Raw genomic sequence first — 16975 nt, 5'->3', positions numbered from 1 at the left:
CCCAAAAATTTAAAATCGTAGCACCCTGTGCAACAGAATTAAAGGATAGGTTCTTAGAAATTCTTTAATTTCCTCCCATTGCGACACATTAGTTTGAAACGGCTCAAATATGTCTACAACCTTCCTGTGTAATGGAGGAAAAGCGTGGCACCCTTGCAACGTCACCTTGCGACTCGACGACGCTAGAAACAGCAAGGAGTCGGCACCTGTAGAAAACAGATGTATAAAGTGGATTAATGATATCACACTGGCACCAAATTTCACCACATTATTTGCGGAACGCAATCGTAGGAGTTCACACGACATGAAAGTGGTCACCGCACCACTTACTCAGACTTCACCCCCTCTTTTGAAGTTTCTGCGGTTGAGGTCAACAACAATAAGCCCAGAGTTGAAATCAATCGATATTCTTATGAGTGGACGAAGAAAACATTTCACAAAAACCGCAGCTCTGTCTCCGCATGGAAAGGCAACAGGGGATGGCATAGAGGACATCAGCGAAAGCACCATTTACCGTGATTTGTTGATTCCTACATCTTTTTCTCTCAAAACAACATTTTGTAGTGGAATATGACTACGTGCTTGACAGCCTTTGACACTGCTGAGATCCAGGGCCGTTCATTCCTTATTCTAAAGACATTATGAGCGTGTACTACCATTAAACGCGGTCGTTACATTGACACATGCGGTAATAGTATGACTTGCACCTAGGACCTCCCATTTTTGCAAAACCCTCGATGCCACCCCTCCCTCATCCAAACTTATTGACAATTTTAAAAACCTGTGAAGTAGTCTAAGGTGCCAGCAGGCACGCAATCGCTTGACACCTCTACCTGCCTGCTGGCTACTTGGGCTGCTCTACAGGTTGTCTCTGTACATGGTCATTTCTAAATTTTTAATAAATATGGTGGGAGGGAGGGGTGGCATCGAGGGTCTTGTCAAAATCGTGGGGGGGGGGGGGGAGGGGGGGTCTTAGAACGATCCTCTGCTGTTTCGTTCAAACATGTGCCAGTGTCGCACCCCCATGTGATCACGCCACAGGAGGGGTGAAAAAGAATAAGCACCCTTTACTGCTTCAGATGAACTTCAAATTTCGCCGCAAGATTTTGAATTGTTGATAGTGGTTCCAGCCTGTACACGAGAATAAAATCTGTCATATAGATGCACTAAAAAGTTTGCGATATCGTTTAGGGGACACAGCCCCACAATGTCCTTAGGCAAGGTTCGAAACGGCTGGAGGAGGTGGGGGCGTCAACAGAGTGAAAGGTTTTCAATAACGTCTCCTGCTACTCATCATGGGACTGTGAACTGTCGTTCTGACAGCGAAATCTTTGGGAATCAACTGCTATTTCTTGAGGCTTTTGTGTGTCGATTACCTGCGACGACTTTGTCCACCCAACCCACGTGATTTCAATGCTGGGTGTCGTGGTGTTGACCTTAGTCGCAGAGACATCAAAGAAATGGGTGAAATGTGGTTAGGAGAAGTTGTGACGATCTTCCCCTCGGCGACATTGCGAAGAATTGTAGTGAAATTTGGTGCCAATGTAGTACCGTTAAACCTTTCTACCCGTCAAGTGCACTTCTGAGCTGTTGCATTTTCTCCCAAGTGTCGACTCTTCGCTGTCTGAAGCGTAGTCGAGCACAACGCTGACGTCCCAGGGCATCACGCCTTGCACCTTTACAGAGGGGATGTGTAGGCACCTTTGAGCCATATTTCAAATTTATGCGTCGCGGTGGGAGACAATTAAGTAGTTTAGAAAAAGTGATACTTTAATTCTGTTGCCCAGTGTAATAAATGACGTTAAAAACATCGCAGGTATGATCCTATCCCTCACAGCAAAGTGAGAATTAGAAAAGAGGCCGAATGAAACGACACATAATTTAAAACTGATTATGCCTTTCAGCGTTCATTCTGGAGCATAGCCCCCTTATAAAATTCCTCCACGATCCCCTATTCAGTGCTAACATTGTTGCCTCTTCTGATGTTAAACCTATTACTTCAAAATCATTCTTAACCGAATCCAGGAACCCTCTCCTTGGTCTGCCCCGACTCCTCCTATCCTCTACTGCTGAACCCATGAGTCTCTTGGGTAACCTTGCTTCTCCCATGCGTGTAACATGACCCCACTGCTACATCTATAGAGCTCATTCCCAGTTTTTCTTTGATTTCCTCATTGTGGACACCCTCCTGCCATTGTTTCCATCTACTAGTACCTGCAATCATCCTAGCTACTTTCATATCCGTAACCTCAACCTTGTTGATAAGGCAACCTGAATCCACCCAGCTTTCGCTCCCATACAACAAAATTGGTCGAAAGATTGAGCGGTTCACAGATAACTTAGTCTTGGTACTGACTTCTTTCTTGCAGAAGAGAGTAGATCGTAGCTGAGCGCTCACTGCATTAGCTTTGCTACACCTCGCTTTCAGTTCTTTCACTATGTTGCCATCCTGTGAGAATATGCATCCTAAGTACTTGAAACCGTCCACCTGTCCTAACTTTGTTCCTCCTATTTGGCACTCAATCCGTTTATATTTCTTTCCCACTGACATTACTTTCGTTTTGGAAATGCTTATCTTCATACCATACTCCTTACATTTCTGATCTAGCTCTGAAATATTACTTTGTAAACTTTAGATCGAATCTGCCATCACAACTAAGTCATCCGCATATGCAAGACTGCTTATTTTGTGTTCACATATTTTAATCTCACCCAGCCAGTCTATTCTTTTCAACATATGATCCATAGATAATATGAACAACAGGGGCGACAGCTTGCAGCCTTGTGTTACCCCTGAAACTACTCTGAACCATGAACTCAATTTACCCTCAACTCTAACTGCTGCCTGACTATCCATCTAAAGACCTTTAATTGCTTGCAAAAATTTGCCTCCTATTCCGTAATCTCGTAGAACAGACAATAACTTCCTCCTAGGAACCCGGTCATATCCTTTTCTAGATCTATAAAGCATAGATACAGTTCCCTGTTCCACTCATAACACTTCTCCATTATTTGCCGTGAACTAAAGATCTGGTCCTGACAACCTCTAAGAGGCCTAAACCCACACTGATTTTCATCCAATTGGTCCACAACTAATACTCTCACTTTCCTTTCAACAATATCTGATAAGATATTACCTTCAACGCTGATTAAAGAGATACCTCTGTAGTTGTTACAATCTTTTCTGTTTCCATGTTTAAAGATTGATGTGATTACTGCTTTTGTCCAGTCTGATGGAACCTGTCCCGACTCCCAGGCCATTTCATTTATCCTGTGTTGCCATTTAAGACCTGACATTCCACTGTATTTAATGAGTTCCGACTTAATTTCATCCACTCCAGCTGCTTTATTGCACTGCAATCTATTGACCATTTTCTCCACTTCCTCAAATGTGATCCTATTTCCGCCATCATTCCTATCCCATTCTACCCCGAAATCTGAAACATTACTCATTGTATTTTCACCTACATTGAGCAACTCTTCAAAATATTCCCTCCATCTGCCCAAGGCATCCACAGGATTCACCAGCAGTTTTCCTGACCTGTCCAAAATACCTGTCATTTCCTTCTTACCTCCCTTTCGAAGACTGCTAATTACATTCCAGATTGGTTTTCCAGCAGCTTGACCCATAGTCTACAACCTGTTTCCAACAACGGGAACAGGGAGTGGTAGAGAAGAAAAGAGAAGAGGAGAACACCAGAGAACCGTGGTACTTCATGATTGGTGACAACAGTCACAGCAGTGCAGGAGAAAACCACGTGCTTTAAATATGACCCCTGACCAAAACGGCCCATGAGACCCGTTCGCACTCACACGGAGCATATGTATGTGAATGATAAGAGCACGAGCCAAGTATTGGGCTAGAAGTCATGACAGGCAATAGTCGGCGCTATAAACGTGATGAAATGTTATACCAGGAAAAAAACGTAAAACAATAATGGTTCAAATAGCTCTGAGCACAATGGGACTCAACTTCTGAGGTCATAAGTCCCCTAGAACTACTTAAACCTAACCTAAGGACATCACACACATCCATGACCGAGGCAGGGTTCGAACCTGCGACCGTAGCGGTCACGCGGTTCCAGACTGTAGCGCCTAGAACCGCTCGGCCACCCCCGCCGGCTAAAATAATAATGAACAGTTTGACAAATAAAAGTAAACTGTACTAAAATATATACAGCTCTGGACGTACAAGCGCAAAAAGTAAGTGTAGAAGCCTACACAGTAGGGTTCACAGATGCAAGCGCATTACAATAGAATAAAGGTAAATGTAATAATAAATGAAAAGACTGACAAACATAAAGGTAAAAAGAAACAAGGAAAACACAATGAAACATGCATGATAAGTAACAGATGCCTTGGTCGTAAAGAACAAGAGATACTACGAAGGCACAAATTATTTAAGAATTGGAAACATGGAATCATAGAACATGAGATTTCTTACTGGTAAACTATTCATCAGGTAACACATCATTCTTAGTGCATGGATGTTTAACAATTTTAATCTCTGCCTTTGGGATCGTGTGGTAAAATCATTAGGTTCCCTAGTATGGATGCCTGGTAGCTACCAGATTTAAGGTATTCCGGAAAGACGAAGTTACGTTTAAACTGGGCCATCCTTCTGAGCAAATGTCCTGAAACCTAGTTTTAAAAGCCCTGGAAAATTCAGGTTGCTTGACAGTCATAGCACTCAAGTTCAGTTAAGGCAGAAGGCGCATACATTGGAATATGTTAAATCTGTTAACACTATTCTTATATTTTAACTGAAAAAAAGTTTAGCTAGACGATGAGACACATCACCTTAAAATGTACTAATGGAAAATTCGCAGTTCCGAGGTGCATGATTAAGAATAGATTCTTCGTCACACGGTGATATTTTTTTTAACGTACATAACTTGTCAATCATGGGGAGGCTGTAGCCTTTGTTAAAACAGACATATTTAAGGTTTTCCAAACCTTTGTACGAGATTCACCACTAAGAGAATTGTCGGTGATATGATGTATAACTGATCTTAAGTAACTCGTCTTGTAGTTACGAGGATGACGTGACGTGGAACGTATCACGAATTCCTCCATAATAAAGTTACTTTATCACCACGCCACAGTGGAATGGGCTAATTTTTTAATAGTAAATGTCCCTTCCTTCAATGAATATAATATTCGTATTTCCACTCTGATGAACATACTTACACTTCAGTATCTCATAAAAAAGTTTATTGTGAATTAATGAAACTGGTATTTTTTTGATTTTTTGTAGTGGTCATAATGTCCCCCTCCGTCTTTGGTATTACGCATTACTGCAAGTGCCATGATATTGCTACGAGTGTTTCACAATAATTTTGAGGATATGGGACCTAGATACACATTGGATACATAATTGAATAGTACATTATTAACATAAATCAAGAAGAATAAACAAATTTTATTTTTCAGTTGTTAGATGGTAGGCATAAAGCCGCCCCCTTCCTTGGTAATGCGCATTTATAAAATGCGATGGTACTGTGATTGTTAAAGTAAACTCCCAACACAACTAGTTATTTATCATGAAATACTGCCCATGTGGTCCTGAACGCAATGTATAATGAATAACTACAGCAGTGACGATTAAACTGCAGCCAAACACAGAAAATTTTAAAAATGTTATAACTTCTGATTACCAACTCATGTTGAATATAAGTGCATAAGACGCATAACATGTAGTTTCGCAGTCAACTGAGATGGAGAACATTACACTGTAATAAAGACAACGGCAGCTTAACTAGTGTACTGTGCGGGTGGTTCCGATGGAGGTTCGAGTCCTCCCTCGGGCTTGGGTGTGTGTGTTTGTCCATAGGATAATTTAGGTTAAGTAGTGTTTAAGCTTAGGGACTGATGACCTTAGCAGTTAAGTCCCATATGATTTCAAACACATTTGAACATTTTTGACCTACTGTTAATCTAGGAAATATTCTTTTAAAGTGATATAATTTTCGAGATTATTTGTATGCAATGATTCCTCAAGAAAAGCTGAGGCTTCACAAACCAATTAATGTTAGACAACAGATAATCCATAACTTCGACTGATGAAGTTCCTTATAAATAACTTTTAATATACCGTAGTCTCGGATAACTAGTGTCTCAAATATGAAACTGATAAACGTGTTTAGTTGTTGATGAGACACTATTGTTTTAGGAAAAAATATGTTTGGTGGAGTGGTTGTATGATATTTAGTTCTTTGGTTTCAAGGAATTAAGAGAATGAATTACTCGAGAAGTAATTATGTGAACCTGCTTGTCCGCAGCTCCAAGGCCTGGGTTCCCGGGTTCGATTCCCGGCGGGCTCAGGGATTTTCTCTGCCTCGTGATGACTAGGTGCTGTGTGATGTCCTTAGGCTTAAATAGTTCTAAGTTCAAGGGGACTGATGACCATAGATGTTAAGTCCCATAGTGCTCAGAGCCATTTGAACCATTTGAACCTGCTTTGTTTCAATTTGGATTTGTTTTTTGTTTCGTTTCCTCTTTCGTTCTTTATTCTCTTACAGAGTTGACACAACAGGCTATTGGGTGTTTTGGACCCAAGCTGAGCCAATATCTTTCCACAAAGAACCTAGCGGTTAGAGATTCAAAATTCCCAGTAATGATTTCTGCAGTGCAAACAAAGAGAGCTTTCCGAACGATCGAATTATACATCTTACTCTTATTTATCGTATTCAGAAGCATGTAACATGCTGTATCATCACTTAAAAGGTAGTCTCGTTCTCTTACAATCCTACGCCACCGAACACAGCTCGTTCCTGAGAATTGCTAATGACTCAAAGAAGCCGTAGCTGTAATGTTTACACTGCCCGCTCAGAGTTCCTATTTATTCGTCATCATTTAAGCTTTCCTAATGAAGACTTTTAATTGCAAAATGAGATGATAAAGTTAAGTGCTGTATAGCCTGGCCGAATCCGCCTGGCGGACTTGTGTCGAGGTCCGGTCTGCCGGCCAGTCTGTGGATTATTTTTAGGCGGTTTTCCATCTGCCTCGGCGAATGTGGGGTCGTTCCCTTTATTCCGCCTCAGCTACGCTATGTCGGTGATTACTGTGCAAACAAGTTCACCACGTACGGGTACACCACCATTTCTCTACCACTCAAACTTATGGGTTACACTCATCTGGTATAAGACATTCCCGGAGGCGGGGCGGGGAGCGGGGGGGGGGGGGGGGGGGGGCAGCAGGGGTCCAACATCACAATAACCCTGGGTTCGGTGTGGGGTGGCGGAAGGCTGAAGTGGACTACGGTAGTCGTCGTGGGTTTGTAAACCACTGCAGCTGCGGAGGGGACGGAGCCTCTCCGTCGTTTCTAGGTCCCCTGTTTACATACAAAACAAGTGCTGTATTCATGGTGTTCAGAGATTCTCGGTATAGACTTCCATACCTGGTAGAGGGGAGTGTGTATATAATATTTTGAATAGACACTTATGCCCGGAAACGTAACGTTCCCGTTGTACGACATTTTCATTTCAGATGCTTAATTCAGCGTCTTCTGCTTGGGTAACTGAATTGGGTGTGACGCATTACAGTTATTAGAAAACAATTCGGAGGGAAACACAACGAAACATTCATATATCACTTAAGCATCTTTCTTGTATTAACACTTAAAGATTACGTGTTTACATAATATCAAAATAGAAAAGAAACCAGCATAGTTTACTTCCAGAACAGTGGTGACGCTTTACAACAGTGGTTAGATGTAGCGACCACCAACGTTGTTACGGACATTGTATCTACAAAGCTTGTCGTGGTACATACTCTCCATTCCACTTCGTGCCTCTTTAGTTTCTAGTGCAACAGCTTGAACTCGTGCCAGCAGATCTTGTTCTGTCTCTACAGCAGTGTTGTAAGCTAACACAGACGTTAAGTGACACCAGGTATCCATTTGACATACTTCGCATCATACTGTCTACCGTATTGCATACCAGGACGAGCAGCTCTGAGACTTTTCACTTTTCCTCGGCAGACGTGGATGAATTACACATCTGAACAGAAACCGTCGCAGCAACGGTAACGGTACGTTTCCGAGCATGGGTTCCTATTCAAAATACTACTCACTCTTTCCCCTATATAGCCCTTGAAGTTTGTTACGGGACTTCCTTAACACTTTAAATGTTTATTCGTAATGACTAGTTTCTTAGTAAACAGTAAGCGGTATTCGCAGCGTAATGTTGTAAACATTTGAAATTTACTGAAACGCGGATGGACAATGCATTGCTCTTTGCTGATGTTACAGGGTCATGAAGGCAGTGGGTCTAGTTATCTTACTTCTCGTTGGTTACTTTCAAACAAGAAAACAGTGCGTTTCCTGTAAACGCTTTGAAGCTGATAACGAATACGCAATATAAAAAGTCTTCGATCAAAACATTCTCATTATTCCAGTTGAGCAATCTACAGAACTCTTCACATGTTCTTGTGATTCATCGTAGTGTTTCAAGTGAATATTTGTTATCGATCAATCGCTCCACGCAAGAAAGTTTCCTGCTTTCAATTACATCCTGCGAGAGATGTCAACAGGATGGGCATTAGGCCACTTTCTACTGCTAAGATTTCCAATGCCGGATTAACATGACTCCTTGAAGATACGAGATAAGGCCAGGAGTAAGAAAAAGAATTACATCCTGCGACACTCTACCTTCATGGGCAATGTAAATTTTTGGTTGTCACTCAGGATGCAAAATTTAATTTTCAGCTTCTCTGACTGTTGTAAACATATCTGTATGCTGTTATGTAGGCCACACAGCTGCCATTTGTTTCTTAACAAGGCCCCTATCAATTTTGGCAACATAATCATTGAACACGGTGCTTTATTTACAGTGTTAAAGTAGTACGGAAATTTATCAAATGACATCTTAATTGTACCTGAATATATTTAAGATCTGAACTTCATGTTTGAGGTACATGCACATGCCGGCAAGTTAAAAGTAAATACACTATGAAGATACAGAGTGACAATTACTGACCTATACGACTTCTGAACACTTTGCGTTAGGACGTTAAAACTGAACCGTTGGCCACAGGGCATGGTAGGAATTAGTACGATTTCGTTTAGCGACGAAACCCACCTTCATCTAGATGGTGGAGCATTTGGTTGACTGAGAATCCGCTTTTCGCGATGGAGAAATCCCTTCACCTTAGACTGGTGACTGTGTGGTGTGTAATATACAATGACTGAATAACTGGTGACGCATTTCTTGATGACACTGTAGCTACTGAATGCTCGACTTTATCGAAGTAGGAGATCGATGTTCTGGAGGAGCACTTTGGTTTCCCAGAGGCTACTGGCATAGGCCTCGATTGGCCGCCATATTCTCCAGATCTGAACAAATGCTACTCCTATTTGTGATACTACATTAAATACAAGATGTATAGCAATAACTCAAAAACATTGTTGAGCTGAAAGAAGCCATTAGGAGGTCATCGACAGCATCGATGTTTCGACACTTCAGCGGGTCATGTAGAATTTCGCTATTCCTCTGCGACACTTCATCGCCAATGATGGCAAGCAAATTGATCATATTCTAACCTAGATCCGAATCTCTGTAGTGACGTTTAAATGTCGAATAAAGTGTGTGACGCCGTAGTTTGTAAGTAATATACGTTTTTTTATGTAGTTGAATAATTGTCACCCTGTACAAGTAGGTCTGAAAAATAAACAGGTCTCAGTTAACGAAAGAACAAGAATATTAGAAAAAACAGAGCATAAGCTACATACAATTGCTTTGAAAAATTGGAAGGGAAAGGCAGTTAGGCTTTAGTTGTATTTTCCCTTCACAGTAACTATTCACATACCGTAAATGATAATTGTTTACAGCGTACCACAGTCGCATAGGTGGATCCGTCACTAATAAATTGATGTAGGACACTTTTCATCTGTGAAGTTGGGTAGCAGGCTCAGATAGGTCTACGAAACACACCTAAGCTATCCACATGAGAGCCACGCGAGATTTTGTTAAAATTGTCCATGAATATTAAAAACATATTGGTCTTGCACTTACAAAATGTAAAATTGACGTTTGTCAAAGTTTTAAATAAAAAATTTATATGTTTTAAGAACTTAATATCAATTATTAAATAGGTTTGTTTACCTGGCTTCCTTATTATAAAAGTACTGTGGTTGTATCTGTTAAATTTAGATCGAATTTTAAGGGTAATTGACTATTACATAACATTTAAAACTTTTTTCTTTCATTATCCTCAAGGGGAAGCTATAAATTAATATACAGCCAACTAAACCGAAGGCGGCAGAGAGGGAGAGGATATTGAAAATCTAGCTCGACGTGCATCCACTGGACGAAACACTGGGTTTTAAGGTGAAATCCATTCGACAACAGCATAACAGCCCGGAACATATTATTAATTGTGACATTCCCGACTCTGTAATTTTACATTTTACAGAACAATATGACGTTATTTTCAGATTGATAGACCACAAATGCCCTGCGTGAAATTCTCGGCCTCCCCTGTACCTATGATAAATTCTAAATAGATATCCTCACATTTTGGTTTCTTGCTCTTCTAAAATTAGTAGGTTGTGGAAAAATTGTTTAACAGTCAACATAATCTGAAAGTACGAAAATAGGAACCAGATTTACAACACAAAGAAAATTATTTTATGAAAACTTCCGTCATTGTGCATCGCAATGATTTTGTGAGCGGATTAAGAGATGAGACCCAGTGATGTTTGTGAGGATTAAATCTGAGATCATGGAGATTCCTTCTCACTGATGTGTTCAGTATTCCAAAGCGAATGGCTTGCTTCCTGATCAGCATGGATTTGTTACCGTTCCCTGTTAAATAGCAGCAATGTTTTCAGTGTTGATTACACTCGCTCCCGTTTTGTAGATATCGACCCAAATGCCGGAAGTTGCTTATCCACAATCGAATTACATTACCTGACGTAATGGGTTGGTTACGCGGCGTTTTAAAATGACATCGAAAGGCACGTCGTTTTTTCACTAAACACTCGCCATTTTGATGACAGGCTTTTACCGTGTAGCCGTGTACTCCTGCTGCTGAACGATCTACGTTCACGTACATACTCTACAAACTATTATGAAGTGCATGGGAGGGAGTACTACAACATATGTTACGGTTTCTTCACGTTCAAATCATGTGTGACGAACAGCTTTTTAAACGTCACAGTGCAAGATATAGTTAGTCTAATTTCATCCACGTTTTCCGTACAGTTGTGATACGGAGGGGATGAGGATATCAAAGTGAAGTATATTTCTAGGCTCCTAATATTGCTTCTTGAATCTTCGAAAGTGGGACTATTTGTTCTGGCGTGTGCCAGTACATGCTTTCCAGCATTTCCGTGACACTCTCACGTGTGACCATAATCTAGTGATCTTTCGTATTGCCTTTAGTTTAAAACGTTCAACACCCCCTTAGTCGTATTTGAAATGGATCCCTCACAGTTCAGTGATATTCTGAGATGAGACACAAAACTGTTTTATAAGTAATCTCCTTTGTAAACTAACAGTATTTTCCCCAGTAGACTATGCTGCCAATGAGTCTGTGCTGCTAGCTTCATCTATGACACCACCTGGTGTGCATTTCTGTAGCATCATCCTGTCAGGTACTTGTGTGAGTTTGTCGATTCAGATTGTTTCTACCTGATATTTCATTCAGATAATACTACTTTTATGGGATTTGAGGAATTCACATACTTGCATAACCGTTAATTACTGCATCACTATGAATTATTTCAAGTTCGAAATGAGAGTGCAGTATCTTGGCACTACACCATAGGTGACAGCATTACGTGGAAAAAATTTGCCGAGTTAGGTATATGGCACACAAGCGGCAACGTATAGCATCCCTACTGGAGCGTGATACATTCGTGACAGTCCTTGTTACTTAAGGCGGCTCACCGTGACAGATAAGAAAACAGTGTACCTCAAGGAGTCAGTTTATAGAAACGTGTACCATGTGTGGACGAGCATTGTCCTACTGAAAATTGTCATCACAATACCGTCGCATGGGACGTAACACGTGAGTACTCAGGATGTCTGTAGCGTACCGCTGTGCCGTCAGAGTCCCCTCAATCACTACCAACCGTGACCTGAAGTCATACCTGATGGCTCTTCAGAACATAACGCCAGATGTTACACTGGTGTCCTCTCCAAAACACGATGACTTCCACCCAGGTCGCCGCCATACCAGCCGACGATAGTCATCTGGGGTAGCACAGAACGACGACAATCGTCAGCAGTCCATTTATCCCAGTCACTATAAATGCAGCCGTTGTTAATGTGGTGTTGAGGGCAGCCTGTCCACAGGATGGTCATTCACTAGTCTGTGGGCTACTAGTCTCCAACCAATGGTTGGGGTCACACAGGATGTTGAAGGTAATTCGTATTTTGCAGATAGCAGGCGCATGCAGGATTAGATAGGGTGTGCTTGGCTCACAGTACTGTGATCCTCCTTTGTGGTTGTCACATGTGGTCGTTCGGAATCTTGATGACGAGTATTCCTGCACCCACTTTCCCGTGAAGTCCAACATTGGATTATTGTCACTTCCGAATGCCCCGCAAATCTGGATGTTGTACGATTCGACCAGCTGGCCAAATGCATATCTCCTAACGGAGCACCTTCCAAACTCTGTCAGCTGCTGAAACGCTGCCTCACTCGAGTATTCGGCACCTCCGTGGTCACTCAAAAGCTGAGGCTGTTTCCGCTCTTTTCGGGCGTCGAAAGTCATGGGATAGCGATATGCACGAATACAGATAGCGGTAGTAACACGTACATGAGGTATAAAAGGGCAGTGCACTGACGGAGTTGTCCTGTTAGCTTATTTATGTGAAAATGTTTCCGTCCTCCATTCTGATTGTGGACTCTGAAAGCGGAATGGCAGTTGCAGGTAGACGCACGGAACAATCCACTTCGGAAATTGTTAGGGAATTCAGTATTCCGTGTTAAACAGTGTCAATAGTGTGCCGTGAATATAAATTTGAGGCATTGCCTCTCTTTACGGACAAAGCAATGGCTAACGACCGAGAGCAGCGACGTTTCCTTAGATTTATCAGTGCTGACAGACAAGCAACACTGAGAGAAATAACAGCAGAAATCAATGTGGCACGTACGACGAACGTATCCGTTAGCACAGTGTGACGAAATATGGTGTTAACGTGCTTTAGCAGCAGACGACCGATGCGAGTGTCCTGCTAACAGCACGGCATCACCTGCAGTGCCTCTTCTGGGCTCTTCAGTACATCGGTTGGACCCTAGACGACAGGAGAACCGAGGGCTGGTCAGATGAGTCCTGATTTCAGTTGGTAAGATTTCATGTCAGGATTCGAGTGTGGTGCAGGCCCTACAAAGCCACGGACCCGAGTTGTCAAGGCACTGTGCAAGGTGGCGGTGCATCCATAACGGTGTGGGCTGTGCTTACATGGAAGGGGCGGGTCCTCTAGACCAACTGGGCCGATCATTGACCAAAAATGGATATTTTCGGCTTTTGCAGACATTCTTGGACTTCATGTTCCCAAGCAAAGATGTAGTTTTTAGGGGTGAAAATTCGTTATGTCAGCGAGCCGCAACTGTTCGCGACTGGTTCGAAGAAGACTCTGGACAATTCCAGCGAATTATTTGGCCACCGTGATCGACCGACACGTACCCCGTCGAAAATTTTGGGGATATAAACGAGAGATCAGTTAGTGCACAAACTCCTACACCGGGAACTTTTTCGAAATTATGGATGCCTGTAGAGACGTCACTGCTCAATATTTCTGCTTGCGAGTTTCAACGACTTGTTGAGTCCATGCCACGTCCACTTTTGTTTTGCTGCACTACGCCGGGCAAAAGAAGGTGCGACACGATGTTCTGAGGTATCTCACATCTTCTGTCGCGTCATTGTGTACTCCACAGTTGTCGTGGAAACGACACTAAGCTGGAACAACACTAAAGCATGCAGGCGGCTATTACTTATATCACCGAGAATTTTGTATATAATCATTCACGCACTCCTCAATGGTGCGTATGTATTTGAAGTTATAGTGACATCCGTGTATGGTCTTATTTTTGTTGTCAGGCAATATATTATCCCCTTTTGAATTTATTTAAAGATAAGTGAACAGTTCGAAGGAACTCATTAGGAATGTTTTCATGTAAATACTGTTTTCTAAATTCATCCAGAAAGTTTTAGTAATTTCTGTATTTCTGACTATTCATTATTTTGAGCCTTAATGCCCAGATGCAGGGTTTTGCAAACAGGAGAAGCGAGCTACCTGGTGGTTCGAGTTAACAAAGGTTGGCGAGTAAGAAACTGGACATGCTTTGCCTATCGCCTGAACTTTTCCCAAGCGTGGTTGAAGCGGAAGACTGTTTTAGTATTGACAGGGTTGAATGCGGCAAATATGGGGGACTTCGCAACTTGTAGGATAAACTGCTGTAGCTGATAATTTCGAAATTAATTAATTAATCATAGGAGCGTGTTATGATACACCGTGTTACACCAGAGTGATAGAGACAGTGAGATGCACGCACTGCTCCTTGAATGACATCTGTACTTCAAAAACTATAGAAGTTACGTCACTGCAGTTGTATAACCAATTTTAATTAATTTTAAAAATTAATTAACAGTAGAGCTATTGCGCGATAACAATAGTCAAGGTGTCAGACGATAGCCGTGGCAGATTCCTATGATTATCTCGCATCACTAAGCAATGTACAGCTTAAATCACAGTGCATTTTAATTGCAGCTCATTATTCAGAATCAGATGGAATGAAGGTTCCTCCATAAAACTAGTCATAATGAAAGCAGCATCTAATACCCATAACTTTTACCATTTCCCACTACTTAATACGTACAGTACTTATCGAAGTTTGCTAGTTGACTAATCATTCATTTATCCATTAATAATGACACAAGTCATTTGATTTTGGTGAAACCTAAGCATATTCTGAAGCTATCAATATCTGCTTGAAACGACACTCCGTATGATTAAGTCATGTTGATTTGTCTTCATATATTTCATATGTTTTCAATACGTAAGGACATGTGATCATAATATATACACTCCGGGAAATTGAAATAAGAACACCGTGACTTCAATGTCCCAGGAAGGGGAAACTTTATTGACAAATTCCTGGGGTCAGATACATCACATGATCACACTGACAGAACCACAGGCACATAGACACAGGCAACAGAGCATGCACAATGTCGGCTCTAGTACAGTGTATATCCACCTTTCGCAGCAATGCAGGCTGCTATTCTCCCATGGAGACGATCGTAGAGATGTTGGATGTAGTCCTGTGGAACGGCTTGCCATGCCATTTCTACCTGGCGCCTCAGTTGGACCAGCGTTCGTGTTGGACGTGCAGACCGCGTGAGACGACGCTTCATCCAGTCCCAAACATGCTCAATGGGGGACAGATCCGGAGATCTTGCAGGCCAGGGTAGTTGACTTACACCTTCTAGAGCACGTTGGGTGGCACGGGATAGGAATGGTAGAACGATGGATTCGATGACGGTTTGGATGTACCGTGCACTATTCAGTATCCCCTCGACGATCACCAGAGGTTTACGGCCAATGTAGGAGATCGCTCCCCACACCATGATGCCGGGTGTTGGCCCTGTGTGCCTCGGTCGTATGCAGTCCTGATTGTGGCGCTCACCTGCACGGCGCCAAACACGCATACGACCATCATTGGCACCAAGGCAGAAGAGACTCTCATCGTTGAAGACGACACGTCTCCATTCGTCCCTCCATTCACGCCTGTCGCGACACCACTGGAGGCGGGCTGCACGATGTTGAGGCGTGAGCGGAAGACGGCCTAACGGTGTGCGGGACCGTAGCCCAGCTTCATACCCCAGGAGCAACAGTGTCCCTAATTTGCTGGGAAGTGGCGGTGCGGTCCCCTACGGCACTGCGTAGGATCCTACGGTCTTGGCGTGCATCTGTGCGTCGCTGCGGTCCGGTCCCAGGTCGACGGGCACGTGCTCCTTCCGCCGACCACTGGCGACAACATCGATGTACTGTGGAGACCTCACGCCCCACGTGTTGAGCAATTCGGCGGTACGTCCACCCGGCCTCCCGCATGCCCACTATAAGCCCTCGCTCAAAGTCCGTCAACTGCACATACGGTTCACGTCCACGTTGTCGCGACATGCTACCAGTGTTAAAGACTGCGAAGGAGCTCCGTATGTCACGGCAAACTGGCTGACACTGACGGCGGCGGTGCACAAATGCTGCGCAGCTAGCGCCATTCGACGCCCAACACCGCGGTTCCTGGTGTGTCCACTGTGCCGTGCGTGTGATCATTGCTTGTACAGCCCTCTCGCAGTGTCCGGAGCAAGTATGGTGGGTCTGACACACCGGTGTCAATGTGTTCTTTTTTCCATTTCCATGAGTGTACTTGTACTGTTTAGAGAATGAACCAAAAATCTTAGCTATTTTGCCATTATGGAAAAGTACCAGCTCGTTTAAACAAGTATTTACTACACATGTATTGGTAGAAAGTAATCTATCGTTCACGCATAGTGCCTGTCATCTTTACATATGCAAGTACAGATTATAATCTGGTCAGGACTAGGTGAGAAGTGATCTGCTCGTTATTAATATACATGGGTGAGGTCAGCGGTTTCTAGGTCATGCATGACGACAGCCACGACGTATGTACGTCCTTACCTGTCCAGTGGAATATATGCTGTCCAGCCACTTTAATATGACCGCAGTCAAAAGCCTGAATAAGTGTCTTTTGCTGCGCGTATCGCTGCGAGACGCACAGGAAGAGAGTCAATTATGTTCTTCAGGTTACTGACAGGAATGTGAATACATGCCGACTCCACTGCCATGGCCAGCTGTGGCTATGTTTCTCGTTCGAGAAATTCTCCTCTAGATGCTAGTGTACTTTTAAATCTGGAGGCTGGTGGTCAGGAGAGTGAAGTAAAGTCACCCTGGTGCTCTCTGAAACACGATTGAACACTGCGAGCAGTGTGACACGTTGCGTT

This window comes from Schistocerca gregaria, chromosome 7 (genome assembly GCF_023897955.1).
Source record: "Schistocerca gregaria isolate iqSchGreg1 chromosome 7, iqSchGreg1.2, whole genome shotgun sequence".
Classification (NCBI taxonomy): Eukaryota; Metazoa; Arthropoda; class Insecta; order Orthoptera; family Acrididae; genus Schistocerca; species Schistocerca gregaria.
The sequence above is the reverse complement of the archived record's forward strand: the minus strand, read 5'-3'. Positions refer to the sequence as shown.